Source organism: Hemitrygon akajei, chromosome 3 (assembly GCF_048418815.1).
Source record: "Hemitrygon akajei chromosome 3, sHemAka1.3, whole genome shotgun sequence".
Taxonomy (NCBI): Eukaryota; Metazoa; Chordata; class Chondrichthyes; order Myliobatiformes; family Dasyatidae; genus Hemitrygon; species Hemitrygon akajei.
In genome coordinates this window covers 193,756,814-193,774,696 of record NC_133126.1, presented here as the reverse complement: position 1 = coordinate 193,774,696, position 17,883 = coordinate 193,756,814, and positions in this window count along the sequence as shown.

Genomic DNA, 17,883 nt, shown 5'->3' with positions numbered 1-17,883 from the left:
GTCAATACGTGATTGAAACCTGGACTATAATGTTATAGGTAGTGAGCAACAGACAGGCTACCTATAACATTATAGCAGAACACTATAACACGATAACAGAAACTGAATTTGATTGTGTTGCCCGAAATGCTATGCCTCTCCTGTCCTCCAACTGCTAAACTCAAACACAAAACTCAGAACTCCTATCCTCCAACTCAGTCACAAATCTGATGATGTTCGAAACGCTCAGGATCTGTGAAAGTGAATTTTGGTTAAAGTTTCAGGGCGAAGGTCCTTCAATAGAACATTAAACAAAAGAAGATAAAAGCACCTTTAACTTTTAAAGAAGTGATAAATCCGTTGCTCGGCTCATGAAACTGACCTTTCACATTTCACAGCTCTCGGTCTGGTTTCAAATGAAAGATCCTTTATCGCTGTACGGGAGTGTAGACCAAAAATACCGCCGATATCGATGTCTCCTTCCTTTGATAAACTAAACATATCAAACATTTCTCTTTTTTTACATAGTAGGCTGCCAGTTGACACCGCAACAGGTAACAATAAACCCCAAAGCACCATACAGCTCATATTTGGTTTCTTTCTGACACTTGCTGACAAAGGACCGCGCAATTTTATATTGGAACTCATGCTTGGGCGAGCAATGTTGTTTCTCCTGATTAGAGAAATGATGATCAGCAGGGAATAAATTGACACTTTATTGGAATTGGAGACATAGAAAAAGACACGGTGTCACGCTATATGGTTGCAAATAGGAAAACATGATTACGACCCTGTTGATATTTTGGTAAAAGTAAAAAAAAAGCAGTCGGGAGCAGCTGAAATCTGTTATTCACAGGGATGATAATAACCCTATCTCTTTGTTTACTTCTTCCCCCGTCCTGCGGGTGAACACAATGACCTCTATTAAAGGGAGCGAAACGATCGCTGATTCAGTTAAAAACACAGAATAAGGTTGTCGTGGGTAATATGCATTCTGCAGAAATATGACGGTTAGCCCCTTAGTTGAAAGTATTTGTGGTGAATTCATGTTAATTATATATTTCCTGCTGGATAAAATAGGAAATTGATCCACAAGATTTTATTGTTTCCCCCAGAACTGTAACATCACATTCTCGACAGAAATTAAAAAGACTGACCATCTGTAACTCTTTATTGGCTCCAAATATCACCTTCCAGCCTCTATCACCAATCACATTTTTCTGTCCCCCATCACAGTACCACGAGCCTAGCAACTGGATTGCCTTATCCCCTCCAAGCCCCTGTCATTATTCCCACTTTTTCCTCGGCCATCTACTTATAATTCCCCCCTTAACTGCCAACGGTTGCTCCACACCTTAGTTTTCATTTCATCATGCTTGGAATCTCTCCTCTATCTTTCTGTCCAGATGCAAAGTCGGGACCTGAAAAGTGGACTGTCCACTTCCCTGAGCAGGTACTGCCTGAACTGATGAGTTCGTCCAGTCTTTGTGCTGTTGCTTTAATCCACCGTATAGTTCCAAGTTGCTGGGAGAAGAACGAATAGAGGACGGCGATATGTGTCTGAATCCCAGAAGATGCTGGACCCGATCGCATCCCAGAACATGCTGGGCCCTTGTCTTTAAAGAGCGGCAGTGAACTACACTGAAAAAAAAAACACTGGAGTTGAAGTGGAATTGAGAAAACACAGAGCAGTTGGGCTCACACAGGCATGGCATCTGACCAGCCTGTTTGGGGAAAGATAAAGAGTCCAACTCGACTTTTCTTTGACATAATTTGCGAGAGTTATATTCCTCAGTAAAATATTGATTCTCTCCCTGGACGTGATCGATACCCCAACACCACATCTGAAAGAACATATAAACCAGTATTACCAGTCACATTTGCACAATTATAAATCGTCGGAAAGGTGGCCAAAGTGAAATTCTAAAGAGCATCAAGTTGTCTTAATGGCCCACATTCAGGATTTCTTCCTATTTACTCCTGAAAACTTTTCCATGGATGGGCTGGCCGCAAGGCACCGGTGTTTTCAAATCAACGTTTTCTTTCTCTAGGCTGATTAGCCTCTCCTGCCCGAAGCAACTGGTTATGAGGCGCCAGTGGTCCGCATTTGCCCCTTCTCTTGTCAGGGGAAACAGTTCCGCTGGGCCATGTAGCTAATCCACACGTGAAGGCCAAGAGCTGGACTTGGTTGTCAGAGGCTATTCGTGACGCATGCCGTTTGGGGCACTCTATTTACCCACTACTACCCCCGGCTTTGATAACCTGAGGAACCTCCCAACCACTGAGCTCAGGCTAACCGGCCTATAGTTTCTCTTCTTCTGCCTCTCCCCCTTCTTGAAGAGCAAAGTGGTATTTGATTTTTTCCAGTCTTCCAGAACCATTTAAAATCTAGTGACTATTGAAGACCATTACCAATGCCTCCACGATCTGTTCAGCCACATCTTTCAGATTTCTGGGATGCACTGTACCGTAACCCAAACTCTCAAGCTAATATTGCGAAATAATATTAGCGTAGTCCTTCAGTGGCAAGACGTACAGATTGATGGTGTATGGGATGTTGTCCTGCAGCCAAATTTCTGGAGTACAGGTGAACAGCAGTTCCGCCACTACTGCTGGGTCAGCCGCAGACGAATGGTGCCCAGTTTGTCTCAAAGGGAGCGATTAACAGACAATGACGGCAGAGCTGGACTGCTGGAGACAGCCCTTAATCAACCGCGGATTCCTAAACGCTCGCCGCGTGTCTATTCTCCACCACTCCGCCTCTGGCGCTACCTCCAGTAGATAGCTGTACAGTCAATACTTCAGTATTAGGAAAGGGTCCGAGCAGAAACCGAGGTTACGCATCTCCCCTGTTGTATTGGCCAATACACAAATGAAACGGAGTTGCAGGATTTTAATTAACAAAGTCCAACAGGGCCTTCCGATCCTCGGTTAACGTGATATCTGGCGCGTCATCAGTTGGGTATGTGCTCCCACAGACTGGTGGCTGGGATGGTGTGGGAAGGAAAGCATCGGCATAGTTTGGGTAAAACAATCTCCATATTACAAGGGGTTTTGGCGGTCTTTCTTTGAAGACTACACCTTCGTGTTTGCCCCCTCCCTCTCCGTCTCTCCTGCTGGTCGGACTGTGCGCATGGGCTAGAATTCAGCTTGTTGACATCGAAAGGCAACCCAAAAGGAGAGGCAAATGGGCCCACCACTCTCCCCGAAACTCAAGGAGAGAACCAGGTGAGTGGAAAACGGTGCAGTTGTTGAAGAATCAATAGCAGCGTACAAGGGGAGAGGAAACTAACGATCAGCCTAGAAGGGAACTGATTATCTCTCCGGACATTCTCCATACACTGCTAGATAATAACCAAGTATCCGAGAGGAGGAGGAGGAGGGATGAGTGGTTCTGCTGGGAAGAGAACTTTAAATGTTCTGGAATGACAAGATCAAGGGAAGCATTCCTCATGATAATCACATGGGAGAGATTAATTATTAATTAGAAGCTCGTTCTGTCTTAGAACGGACAGAGCATCAGACGGGAGCTGAGACATTCGGGATCACGTCCTGATTGCTCAGCTCCTGCTTGTGTGCGGAAACGACGGAAAAACTCAAGTTGACCAATTTGTCCCGGGAACAGGATTATGTTCCCTGACAAGGTCGGCTGTGCTCACTTTGAGGTCCAGTTAGACGGTGTCCAACAGTGTGATAAATATACTGGATTAAGGAGATTACCTATAAAAGTTCGGTTGGTTCTCAAAATAGACTCCGAAGATGTCCTGTATAAGGAGGACGGATCCTGAAGCCAGGAGCGGAGGGCTAACCCGAACTACTGTCCGCTGCAGATCTCGGTAGCATCCTGGAGATCAGATAATGCGAGAACAGGAGCTGCAAAATGATCACGGACTGCGGTGCCCCCGTCCCATCCACTGAAGGCCCGAGCAGAAAGATACCGGTCCGGCGTCTAGGAAGGATTCCGTATTGCCTGCCTGTGGATCATCCGATTGTTAGGGTAGAGCTCAGAGCAGCTGAGGTAGCCGGCTGCTGCATTGTCCGACCCGGACAGCCGTGGCCAAGAGTGTAACACTGTCGATCAAACGCCAGTGGGTTACCTAAAAGGAGTGTGAGTGTGTGTGTGTGTGTGTGTGTGTGTGTGTGTGTGTGTGTGTGTGTGTGTGTGTGTGTGTGTGTGTGTGTGTGTGTGTGTGTGTGTGTGTGTGTGTGTGTGTTCCCGTACCTATATACGGACTCTGGCCAAAGTCTGTCTGTAAACTCAGTGAACAGGCAGCACCGAGTTGTACCCTTGATATCAGGTGCCAGTGTGTCTAACATTCGAAGATATGATTCAGGGCCAAAATAACCCATCTTGTAAGGTACTTCGGGTTTGTGAGCACGAAAACAGAGTTTCCGCACTTATCGGGTTTCCTAGTCCCCAGCACTTGGTAAAGCTTCCCCTTCTGATTACTGACAGTGGCCCACTCAGCCTGCACTGCGGATACCTATCAGGTACAATCAGTGTTTGGAAAGGTGGAGTTGAACAAGGTTTCGCAGGTGACTTGTTGGAAAAGCTGCTTGATCTCATCTTCAAACAGAGAATCGCAAGCCACGTTGGCACACGTGTCATTGACATTCTTGTTTAGCCTGAGAGAGGCTGGTGGTGCAGAGGGGAAGGAGGATTAAAACTACAAATGAGTCGTATCCCCGCCTCTTACGTGCCACTGAGGGATGAGTTAAAGGTTTCGGTGCCTCAGCACATGAACTGGAGGAAGCCTGAGGTGGATGGAGATTGAAATGTTTATGTCAGTTGACATGCAGAGAGATCTTGCCCCTTCACGCAGCCTCTCACATCGGGCTGCCTCAGAGTCACTTTCGGAATGCAGATCCAGTCTTATCTCACAGCATAAACACTTGGGTTTCTGTAGATGCTGGAAAGCTGGAGGATATCAGCAGTTCAGGGAGCATCTATGAAAAGGAATAAAGAGTTGGCGTTTCGGGTCAAGAACCTTTGTCAGGATTGAAAGAGAAAGGTAGACACCAGAATCGGTAGGTGGCCATGCAAATAGACAGAGTGATAAAAAAGATGAACGGCATGTTTAACCGCATGCCCAGGACTGTTTGCTCAGGAGTGAGACGAGATAATGCACGACACCTCGGAGGCGGTGGATACTCGGCGGTTGAGTAAAACAACAGGGTACTTTAGATATTTGCCTCAACCAGCCAAACACAACATCAAATGGCGCATTTAGAGGAAGCTGCTATGTATCTGAGCTTACTCAAATGTCACGAATGGAGCAGAAAATTGCAAAGGACTCGTTTAATGTATATTCCCATTGATAGATAATATAAGTATTGTTCATTAAACAATGAAAATACTTAGTAAACTGTGAACTAAAAAAAGTTGGGGATGGTGGGGTTCTTTAATTTAAAAACGATGAGACGGCTTTACGCAGATTGTTTTGACTGTCCTTTGAAAATTCTATTTGGTCCCACTACCTTAAAAAAAGACTTTTTGTTTGGACCATTGATAAAGTTAATATGTTTCCGAAATGGTTGCTCACGTTAAATCTACAGTCTTTCAGACAATGCATTACGTTTTCAATATTTGAATCATGGATTCATCTGTCAATAAAGAAGTCGAGGACCCTTTCAGATAGACAGTGTTTTACTCAGAGAGTAGTGAATACGTGGAATGGTCTGCCGACAACGATAGTGGAGGCGGATATGATCGGGTCTTTTAAGAGGCTTTTAGATAATTATATGGAGCTCAGTAAAATGAGGGCTATAGGTAAGCCTAGTAATTTCTAAGGTAGGGACATGTTCGACACAGCTTTGTGGGCCGAAGTGCCTGTATTTTCCGTAAGTTCTCTATGTTTCTATGTTTTTACACATTCTGTGTAGCTTTTAAACTTTATTGTGCAAAGTTATTGCTTTACATTGTTCTACCTTAATGTGCTAAGTAATGATATGATCCGTATAAACACGATGCAAGACTGGTTTTGTACTGTATATCGGTGCATTTGACATTAAAAAAACAATAAATAGAAATGGCAGTAGAATATCAGTGCTACTTAACGCTTTTACGAAGGTTCTTCCCCATCAAATGTTTCTTTGTATTTCTCCCCGGCTTTAACAATATGATGTAACAGTATGATGTCACATTCGAGAAGAATCACTTCGTTCGGATAGGCCATGTTTTTGACAGGGTGAAGTGGGGATTTGATAAGCCAGACGTTACATATTAAACATTGTAGCAGTGTAGGAAGAAACACAGTGAGGCGTTGTTGTAGGGGACCAAACCAGTGGCCACGTCATTGCTGGGTAGTTTTGCCTGAAATGCCATCACCACAACAATATTCTTTCCCAAAACAAAGGAGACACAAAGGACGAGACTAGCACCAAACATGGTGTGGCGTAACGTACAGGACCACGCGGACGGTTCGCCAATGAATGTAATTGAACAGAGGAAGCAAACGCCCAGTGCGAGGAGAAGAAGGAAGCTGAGCTCAGCATTGTTTGCTTTTCCGATCGGAGTGTCTTTGTGAAACAGGATAATACCACCTATCGCAGCAGTGAAGCAAGTCCTGATCAATGCCAGCGTCGTCAGAACAACCGGCATCGTGTCAGCAAATGAGAGAAACTCAACATGCTTCTGCATGCATTGGTCTTGCAGGTCGTTGGGCCAGGAATCGCTGGGGCACTTCATGCACTCAATTGAATCTTGAAGGAGGAATGGGAAAGTTTAAGCGGACTGGTGACGCCTGCGGCCACATGGACAGTACATATGTTACTTGTCCATACATATGGCGTTATTGATCGTACCTTCGGCGCACGGAATGCAGTCAAAGCAACAAATAGGCTGTCCCTTGCGAACAGTTTTTGCTTGTTCCAGGGTTACAGTTGCTGGGACAAACTGCTCGGGGGATTTCGTAGCAAAGAACCAAAATGTATCAATGTTTTTTTTTTCTGAAGGGAAATATCACTCGGTTAGACGGAAAAGCTACTGGGTTTAAGGTGTCGCGTCGGCAAATTTAAAAAGGGACCTGAGGGGCAATTTCTTCATGCAGAGAAAATATCACTACTGGAATACGTTAAATGTAAGTTGCAACACCGAGTTTAATTGACTCGAGAGGCATTTGCTTCCTCTAGAGGTTTGTAGGTATCCGGAAACACTGGCAGAGGAAGCAGTTTAGGCAGGGGCAATAAAATCGTTTAGATGCTTAGAAGGGCACATGGATGACACAGGTTTATAGGGATGTGAGCCGTGCGAGCAAATAGGTGTGCACCTTGGTCAGCACAGGTGAGTTAGAACGAAGAGTCTGTTTCTCTAATGTATAACTCTATGGTTCGAAATATCAGTACGTTGATTGATCTTACTCAGTTTTGCATGCAGAGAATAAATCATCAGTAAACACATCGTGCATCTTTCTGGGTGTAATGCGTCCAATTTGTAAACGCATAGAATTATTTTCCAATATCTTACAACTAGTAAATATATCCAACCCTAGTAATTACAGGGTGCCTGCAGGACCGCATGCGTTTCTTATACGACGAACAGCATGTCTGCCAGAATATTAGACCCTCGGCTAGATGCTTTATCTCCAAGATCTTTCTAGTTTCTAGAGTGCGCGGGGGGGGGGGGGGGTGGCTGTGGAGAGAGGGGGAGAGAGAGGTGGGGGTACAGTAAGGTAGAGATAGAGAGACAGACAGAGAAAGAGAGAGGCAGAGAGAATCGTGAAAGAGACAGAAACAGAGCGCGACAGACAGAAAGAGAGATAGAGGGAGGGAGAGAGAAGAGGGAATACAGAAAGACAGAGAAAGAGAGAGAGGCAGTGAGAGAATGTGAGGGTGAGGGACAGAGAGAGAGAGAGAGAGAGAGAAAGAGAGCGAGAGAGAGGGAAAGGAACAGAGAGGGAATGTGTGTGCGAGAGAGATAGAACGAGAGAGAGAGAGAGGGGAGGGAGAGAGAGTGAGTGAGAGAAAGAGAGAGAAAGAGAGAGAGTGAGTGAGCGAGAGGAAGAGGGACAGAGACGGAGCGTGAGAGAGAGAGTGAGAGTGAGTGAAAGCAAAAGAGAGACTGACGGACTGACTGAGGTAACTCGAAAAAACTCGGTGTGCCCCTTGTCGGAATGAAGTCGTGCAGGTACGGCGGGCTTTTGAACTTAATACTGTTATGGACCTCGTTGTTAAGTAGAGCTGTCTTGAACTCGGCGTTTCGTAACCTGGGGACCGCCTGTAGTTCAGCTGTATTGTGACATCACCAAACTCAATCATGATGCCATGTTACAGAAAGAAAGTTGTCTCTTAAAAGCTAAAACTATGCTGTGAAAAACTGATACACGGCGTGTCCGGTGACGTCATTTTCCAGAATGGTAGCCTAAGTCAATAGCTCCTCCGGAAAAACAAATATTTTACCCTGTTGTTACGTACCCCGTAACTGGGTGACAGACCAGCAGAGAAAGGAATATCCGTTGGAGTCTGGTGGTACTATATTCAGAGGTGTTTATTAGTGAAATAAGCAAAACAATACCAATAATGCAAATATACATATAACACAGGTTAGCAATAATAAACCTAAAAGTGTAGGAATAATAATAAACAATAATAAACAAGCTCTATCGATGTCTAGGGGTAAATGAATTGTCGTAGAAAAGTATAAAGTTCAGTTCAGTTCATGAGTGCTGAGGTAGTTATGGTTGTTGTGTTGTAATCGTTGGAGAGAGAGAGAGAGAGAGAGAGAGAGAGAGAGCGAGCGAGATGTAACAGTTGCAGCAGGCAAACCTTCCATTGCTTTCTTATTCCGTCGTACCGTTGTGGTCATTCAGCTATGACCCCTCCGTTCTTCAGCTAGACCGTTCTTCTGTGGCGGACTCGTCACTCTGGAATGAGTGGACACACGCACAAGTCCCCACCGGCCCTGCCGTTACACTGAGAGCTTTATGACCGATCTCCTGATTCGGTCTCCGAAGCCCCCACCTTCCTTGTGGGTTCACACCACTCAGTCAGTGTCCACTGGTGTGTCTGAGGGGTGTCTCCCCAGATCTGTCTTTTATCCCTACTAACGGGGTCTCAGCTATCCATCAATTCTGAATGACTGTGTCCATCAAATCAGGCCACTCCTGCTGTCTCCTGAGGAATGTTAACGAGCAAAGTAAAGTCCTTGTAGTGAAAGATAAATAATCCAGGAAGAGTCAAAATACAATTAATCAACCGTCTCTCTCTCCCACTTATCTGTAGTAGATGTTCTTGCCTGTGTTTCATCTCTCTCTCCCATGAGCAGCATAGCAACAACAATAGTTCGTGATTCTCGGGGGTGGGGGGGGGGGGGAATGGTTAACTCTGCACCCCATTGTCCATCAGGTCTGTTCATCACTCATAACACCGTTAATCCATCAAATATAAGATCGTTGGAAAATATCTGAATTGATAAGGGGGGCAAGAATGGGATATAAGAATGGAGATAAAAAACATTACCACCTGCGGAGCCTGTTTACGAGAGGCGTGCAGCTCTCATACCCGAACGCGTGGTAGCGAGGCTGACGATGGGCCTCGTTCAGGCAAAGCGGCAAATATGATAAAAATTCTCGAAGAGATATAAATCAGAGCATTGAGTACAGAAGTTGGGATGTAATGTTAAAATTGTACAAGGCATTGGTAAGGCCAAATTTGGAATATTGTGTACAGTTCTGGTCACAGAATTATAGGAAAGATATCAGTAAATTAGAGAGAGTGCAGAGACGATTTACTAGGATGTTACCTGGGTTTCAGCACTTAAGTTACAGAGAAAGGTTGAACAAGTTAGGTCTCTATTCATTGGAGCGTAGAAGGTTGAGGGGGGATTTGATCGAGGTATTTAAAATGTTGAGAGGGATAGATAGAGTTGACGTGAATAGGCTGTTTCCATTGAGAGTAGGGGAGATTCAAACGAGAGGACATGATTTGAGAGTTAGGGGCAAAAGTTTAAGGGAAACACGAGGGGGTATTTCTTTACTCAGAGAGTGATAGCTGTGTGGTATGAGCTTCCTGTAGAAGTAGTAGAGACCAGTTCAGTTGTGTCATTTAAGGTAACATTGGATAGGTATATGGACAGGAAAGGAGTAGAGGGTTATGGGCTGAGTGCGGGTAGGTGGGACTAGGAGAGATTAAGAGTTCGGCACGGACTAGGAGGGCCGGAATGGCCTGTTTCCGTGCTGTGATTGTTATATGGTTATGGTTATATAAAAAACAAATAAATGATATCAAGTCAGAGCTCGCCAACGTCAATCAAAATATAGCGGTGGCAGAGACACGAATTGAGAAGGTGGATCGCGTGCAAAACGTGGAGCAGATATTAAGTAAGACAATAAAAAATATTATATCAACGAGAAAGTTAACTGATTCACCTAGAGGGAAGATCACGGCGGGAAAATATCAGGATATACAATTTTCCAGAAGGAGCGGAGGGTTTGTCTATGACGGAGATTGTGCGAAAATTGCTGCGGGACTCGCTGCAGCTTCCCTCGACTATGGAGCTTGATATTCAGAGGGCGCATCACGTGCTCGCACCGCAGCCTACTGGAGACACAGAAGGTAAGCCACGCTCAATAGTAATTAGATTCATTCCATACAATACCAAGGCGGAGATTCCACGAAGAGCCTGGGGTAAGAAGAGGATGTTTTTGGACGGTAAATTAATATATTTCGATCAAGATTACCCCCCCCCCCAACGGCGGTCCTACAGAGACGTAAAGAATACTCTGAAGTAAAGCGAACATTAAAGCAACGAAAGATTAGTTTACAAACCCCGTACCCTGCTAAACTGCGGGTGTTTTATGACGATGGGATCAAACTGTATAAGACAGTGGAAGAGGCGACTACAGACATGAAGGCCAGAGGATTGCCCGTCAGCATGATCAAACCGAGGGACAACCTGGCTGAGCTGTTATCCCACTCTGCTTGGGAAATAGTGCGAGAATCGAGAAATCAGTGGACAGGAGGAGGGCAAGAGAAGTAAATTAGAAAGAGACTGTGAGTATTCCCCAAGACAGCCCCACCCCCTCCAGAAGAACAATAAGGTTTGGCTAACTTTGAAAGTGTTGAGAAGCTAAACGGAAGCAAAAATAGACGGTGATATACCTATCTCGAGGAATACTTATTATAATATGGATTTTATATTTCTCAATTATTCTTTTTTATTCATTCATTTACTCCTTTCCCCCCATCTAAATGAGAATATGTATATGGAAGGAATACATAAGGATATATTTTCTGTGTAATGGATATAGATCTGTTTACTTACTTTTATGGGTACTGTACTGGGGGCCCTCAACTCACAGGTAGGAGGGGCTATCCCCCACAGCTAGACGTTTCCTCTAGCTCAACCCAGGGTCATCTACTAGAGACCTCAGCCTTGGAATCACACATTCGTTGCCTTTTATTATTATTATTCGCGTTTCTTGGTTATTAATTGTTCAGGGAGTAGATCGATTAAGCTTTATTCTGCTAATTTCAATGATATATTGACAGATAAATGCACATGGCTTAAGGGCAAAGTAAAATTCATTCCTTTTAATGTCAATCGGCTGTTAAATCCAATCAAACGTAGCAGAACTCTATCCAAAATGAAAAGCTAACAAGATCATATAGAATATTTACAGGCGACTCACTTAAGTGATAATGAGCAAGGAAAACTAAAGAGAATGGGCTTCACTAATTTGTTTTTCTCCTCATATGAATCAGGACATAGGAGAGGAGTTGCTATTCTTGACTCAAGCAAGCTAAATTTTGAAAAAAGTATTCGGAAAGGGAGATAGGGAGTGCAGATATATTCTGGTAAGGGGGAACATAGACGGAAGTTCAGTTACTTTATTGAATATATACGTACTGCCAGGAAGTGATGTTGGGTTCTTTCGGAAAATTACTAATATAATGGCAACGGAAACAGAAGTTCTCCTGACAGGTGCGGGAGGCTTAAATTTACAATTACAAACAAAGTTACACTCTTGCAATAGAAAAACATATGAAACAAAATCCTTACATAAGAAAGTTAATACACATTTTGAGGATGCTGATCAAATTGATATATGGAGAGACCTTTTCCCTAACAGAAGGGATGAAACTCATTCTGTATATACAAAAATCGACTATATCATAACATTTGGAAAAGACAGACAAAATAAACACCTATGGAATTGGGACAACAGATGTAAATGACCATGCACCTATATATTTATCTGTTGATTTTGACCTACAACCAAAGAATACTATTTGGAAAATAAATTCAAGTCTGCTCAATGATCCCTACTTTAAGGAACAAATTAAAAAAGAGATTGGTCTTTGCTTAGAATTCAATGACAATGGATAGGTTTCACCTCCCATTTTATGGGATACTCTGAAGGCTGTTTAAGAGGGAAAATAATAGCGATATCTTCATATAAGAAAAAGATAACGAATAAAACATTAGAGGAATTACAAAATAGGCTGAAAGAATTAGAAAAAAAACAGAAATTGAATTTTGCACAGGATACATTGTAGGAAATTTTTTAAAAAATAGGAATTAATTTAATAGTTTAGCTATGTAAGAAATCAGGAAAAATCTTGTCCATTGCCCAATCAGATGTTTTCTGCTGAGTTTGAGCTATTCAAGTCTTGATTGTCTGATCAACGACTTTCTGCTGAGCTATTCAAATCTTGATTGACTTAATTGCACACTCCAACTGCCAAAACTGCCAGAATCCCTCGAGTCAAAGCCTCAGAGCTTCACTCCTTCACTGGTCCACTCACTCACTGGCTGCTTTCCACAGACCGCTCCGCTTGAGCTACCCCTCTATTCATTTGTTTGAGCTTTTCAAACTACTTGGTCACCTGACCTCGATTGCCCAATCAGCTGCTTTCAGCTGAGTCGGTGCTGTTCAAATCTTGATTGTTTAATCAACGGCTTTCTGCTAAAGCCTGGCAATCAAACAAAAAAAAAAAAAGATTTTTGAATTCTAAAAGCCTGAAAAGTTCAGAATTCAATGTATGAAATTTAGGATACTGACCAGATAGCACAATAGAACACAAGAAAAAATAAATCGTAATAAACGGAAAAACTGACTGCAAAGTTTCTCTAGAAATGATTAAAGGAAATGACTGGTAAATTTGACATGGGTCCCGAGAGAATCAAAGTCGGTGGGGGCGGGAGGGGGGGGGTGGGGGAGGAGCAGAATTATCACGAAAAAATGACAGAGAAGTTAAAGAGTAGTTTCAGCGGCCGTGTAAACATAAACCGCAATTTAACCCCAAGGCTTACCGCTCTCTAATAAGTGAGTATTGCATTATGATAGTCCACTCAATTACTCCAAGTAACAATTTGCTAGTTGGTATAAGGAACTTCAAACTTATTTTTAAATTGTTGCTTATAATGGAAAGAACAGCAGATCACGTTCCAGTTTGAAATTTGAACAAAACTTGTGTAAGGTAATCAAATCTTCGCGAAATAAGGAAAACGGACAACTGGTTGACCACCCGCTCGGACACACACACACACACACACACACACACACACACACACACACACACACACACACACACACACACACACACACACACACACACACACACACACACACACACACACACACACACTATGTACGCACTTCCGGGTAAGCGCCTAGGGTAGGCGTCTCTTCACATACAGTCCTCGGGTAACAAAGAGATTCAGTTTTGACAGACACCCTTATAGTCGAAAGAAACACGGGCACACGCGCCGTGCCTGCCGCACGTCCACACTATCGCACTGAATAGCATGAGCTCACACAAGTCTGATAATATGTAATAATTACTAAAAGTGGTGAGGGATAGAGTGACGGGGGGGGGGGGAAGAGGGAGAGAGAGAAGGAGGAAGGGAAAGAAAAAGATATCGAGCGAGGTGAAGAGAGAGAATAAGGACGAGGGTGTGGGGCAGTGGGGTACGGGAAGAAGCCAGCGTGCAAGAGAAACATCCGGGGAGAGGGGAGGGGGAGGAAGAAAAGGAAGAGGGGCTGGAGGGGGGTGAGAGGTAACTCGTCAGAGCATCCATAGGAATAAAAGTGTGAGATACGGAGGACTTATAATCTTAGTAATGGTATGGCAGCTCGTAATTAAGTAGCGCTGTCTATAACTCAGCCATGCCTAACCGGGGACCTCCGGTAATTCATCTGTTCAATTCCATTTCGAATCTCAATCATGTTACCATGATATGGAAGGGCAGTTGGCGTTTGGCTATTTCTTAAACTTCCAATTAATACTGTTAACAATACAGCCACAGTTTGAAACATTACCTCACTGCGATCAGCAGTCCAAGCAATCGATGCTCTTTTTATCATGACCTGATGAGCGGATCCGTCATAATGACCAACTATCAAAACAGCAGCATTCCCCTCGGTATTCACTTGCTAGTTCACACTATCGTACGCAGCCACGGTGTCTCCGTTTTGATCGAAATTTATGTTTTTCCCCGATCATCGTTGTGAAATTTAGCGATTGCATGTAATGCAAAACACACCAGAGGAAGACACGGACGATGGAACATGGCATTAGACACGCAACGGTTAACATCAGCGAAGAATTTTAATTCGACGGTGTTTCTGTAACTTATCTGTTCTACATACTTGCCACAGCAGAACATCTGAAATGTTTGTACAAGACTGATTGACCTTCGCCACTTTTACACGAAAATATATTGTGGAGTGCGTGAGCTATGGCATAAGTGCCCTCGTAAACTTTGTCACCCTCAGTGGAGACGTTTCCGTGTAGGTGTTGGACACAGTCTTTTTACTCTCCGTTCCTGTGCATTGACGATGCTGTGCTGCAAGTGTTGTGCTACCTGTATTATTGTCTGTACTGTTCTGGCTGCAGCTGAAAGTTTTTTCCCAAAATTCAACTAAAATATTTCCGGGATAGGCAGACGGATGAAGGTCAATTAAGAAGTCTTAGAATCCCTGGATAATTACGCTAAGTACGGCGACCCCGATGGTCCCAACAACAAATCTTTTGGTCACCTCTGCAGATAGACGCGAACTTGCGATGCACACCTCACTGCCCACCCACTGGTTGCTAGAAATGTTTTGTCGAACAATTTTGTTAAATAAACTGACCATGTCCGCTTGAGTGAGAAAAGCTACCACAACTTTCGTAGATGCTGTTCGAATAACGCGAGTAACATGAAGTAACCTTTCTCTCGGATACCTCCTGTAAAAAGACTGGGAGAAAGCAATGCAAACCCCAAGTTGCTGAAGCGTCTCAGTGAAGGCCTGCATCCCAAAGTTGCCGTAATCGGTGTCGCTGCTCACCCTTCCAATCCAAGTCCATCCAAAGCGCTTGACAAGTTGGGCCAATGCTTTGGCCTGGAAATAATCGCTTGGGATCGTTCGAAAGAAGGAGGAAAATTTTCGCCTGTTGCTGAGACAGGCACACGTGCCGAAATAGCTAATCCGGTCAGAAATCACAAGAGAAACAGAGTAAAAAAACGACATTATTTCGATGTCGGGGAATAAAGTTCGTGCGAAGATCGGTATCTACGTTCACAGTGCCACAACTGGCGTATTCCATAGAAATATAGTACAGCTTGGAGCAGATCTTTCGCTCAAGCTCCTCTCTGTCAACCAATATGACCATAAGAGCATAAGACATAGGGTAACAGCTATGCCATTCAGCCCATCGAATCTGCTCGCCATTCCATCATAGGTATCTCGGATCAATCTCAATCCCTGCATTCTAGCCATATCTTTTGATGCCCTGACCAATCATGAAACGATCAACTTCCGCCAAAAACATACAGACGGACGGCCTCCGCCATGTTCCACAGTTACTACTCTCCGGCTAAAAATAAATACCTTCTTACCTTTGTTCTAAAACGTCCCCCATCAGTTTTGAGGCAGCGCCCTTTAGTGTTGTATACTGCCACCATAGGAAGCATTCCCTCTCCATCCGCTCTATTTAGTCCTTTGAAATTTTTTTCAATATTCGGTGGGATTCAATGGGATCGCCCAGTACTTTTTCGCTAAATTTCAGTGACTATAAGCCGCAAGGTGACAAACTCTCCTTAGATTTTAACGCCTTCATCCTCATAAAGCTCAGCTAGACTCTCTACAATGACAATAAATCCTTTCTGAGATATGGGGCCCAAGACTGTTGTCAACACTCCAAGCGTGGCCTGACTAATGTCTTATCAACGTTCAGCGTTATCTTCTTGCTTTTGTATTCCATACCCCTTGAAATAAATGCTAATATTGTATTTGCTTTCTTTACCACCGACTCAAAGTGTAAAGTAACCTTCTGGGAGTCTTGCAAGATGACAGCTAAGTCCCTATGCAACTGTGATGTTTGAACTTTCTCTCCACTTAGATAAAATTCTTTGTTCCTTTTAAATAAAAGTATCATCATACAAACTTGGGGAACTACAAACTTCGATCTGGGTATGCAAATCCACAATTCCGTGAAACTGGTCGATAGAGGGGTGAGTGATGAAGTGTATTTAAATGTGATTATCATATAACACAGAGAGTGGCCATTTAAATCTTGAATGCCTGGAAGTAATCAACTAATATCTTGCAATGAATATCGCGGAAAAACAATCAACTTGATGAAATAAGAGCGGAAGACCATAAGACCATAAGGCATCGGAGCAGAAATAGGCCTTTGGCCCATCGCGCCTGCTCCGCCATTCAATGATGGCTGATTCTTTTTGTCCCTCCTCAACCCCATTCCTTGGCCTTCTGCGCGTAACATTTTATGCCTTATCCAATGAACAACCGATCAATTTCTGCCTGTTATACACCCAACGACCTGTCTTGCACAGCTGGCTGTGGAACCTAATTCCACAAATTCACCACCTTTGGCTAAAGAAATTCCTCCTCACTTCTGTTTTAAATGGGCGCCCCTCTATCCTGAGGCTCTGTCATCTGTTGCTCCACGTGTTGCATCTTGAGTCGATGTTTTACACCTGTAGATCAACAGCGACAGATTGAAAAGAGGATAATGAGACCATAGCAGTAAAAAACTTGTCTTACCATTGGGACTTTGGAAGGACCAATTGACGCTGCAACTGCCAGGGCCTGCGCGCATACCGATTACACTACGATAGCAGGGACCGCTGAGCGTGGTGGACAGGTCTGCTGTTGGGACGTTGCGTCCCGTCGGTTGAACAATTCGAAAGCTGCTTTCACTGAGAAGCAAGGCAGATCGGATGAATCATAAATTCTTTAGCCCAGTGTAATATTTGGAATCAGAGCTTGACTTCGGTTTCTCTCTTCAAGTGCAAATATCATTGCCCGAATGAAGCGGAAGGAACGAAATTCAAAACTGCAGGACAAAAATATATGGTAAATTAATGAACTGGAGAATCAATTTATTATTGTTACTTCTGCAGTGCGAGTGCTTTCGAGGCAGGCAATAAAGTGGAGGCCCATAACGAGGGAACTATAATGACAATTGACCATTCTGTCGTAGTAGGGGATGGGTAAATAGTCTTATAACAGCGGCGCAGAAGCTGACCTTGAGCCTCGTATTTCATGTTCTCAGTTTTTTTTTAAATCTACGGACTGATTGGAGAAGCGGCAATGTTCTGGTTGCGTAGAGTCTTCGATTATGTTGGCTATTTTGCCGAAGCAGGGAAAAGCGTAAACAGATTATTCCTGCTCCGACGTCTTATCGCCTTAGGTTTTTATTGGATTGCTTCAAGATGTGGACAAATGAACACCGATTATTTCTCTGCAGTGTCATTTTTGAAGTAATGTACTCTTCCGATGTATAACGTAGTGAATTTATGGAAACAAAAGACGGAGAATACTCGAAAACGCACTCTGAAAGCGTATTCATATCTGTTGAAAGCGAAAGAGTTAACACTGTAGTTCCAAGGCATTTCATGAGAGAAAAGGCAAATGAACATTTAAAATTCAGCCGTTTTCTGCATTTACGGTTATT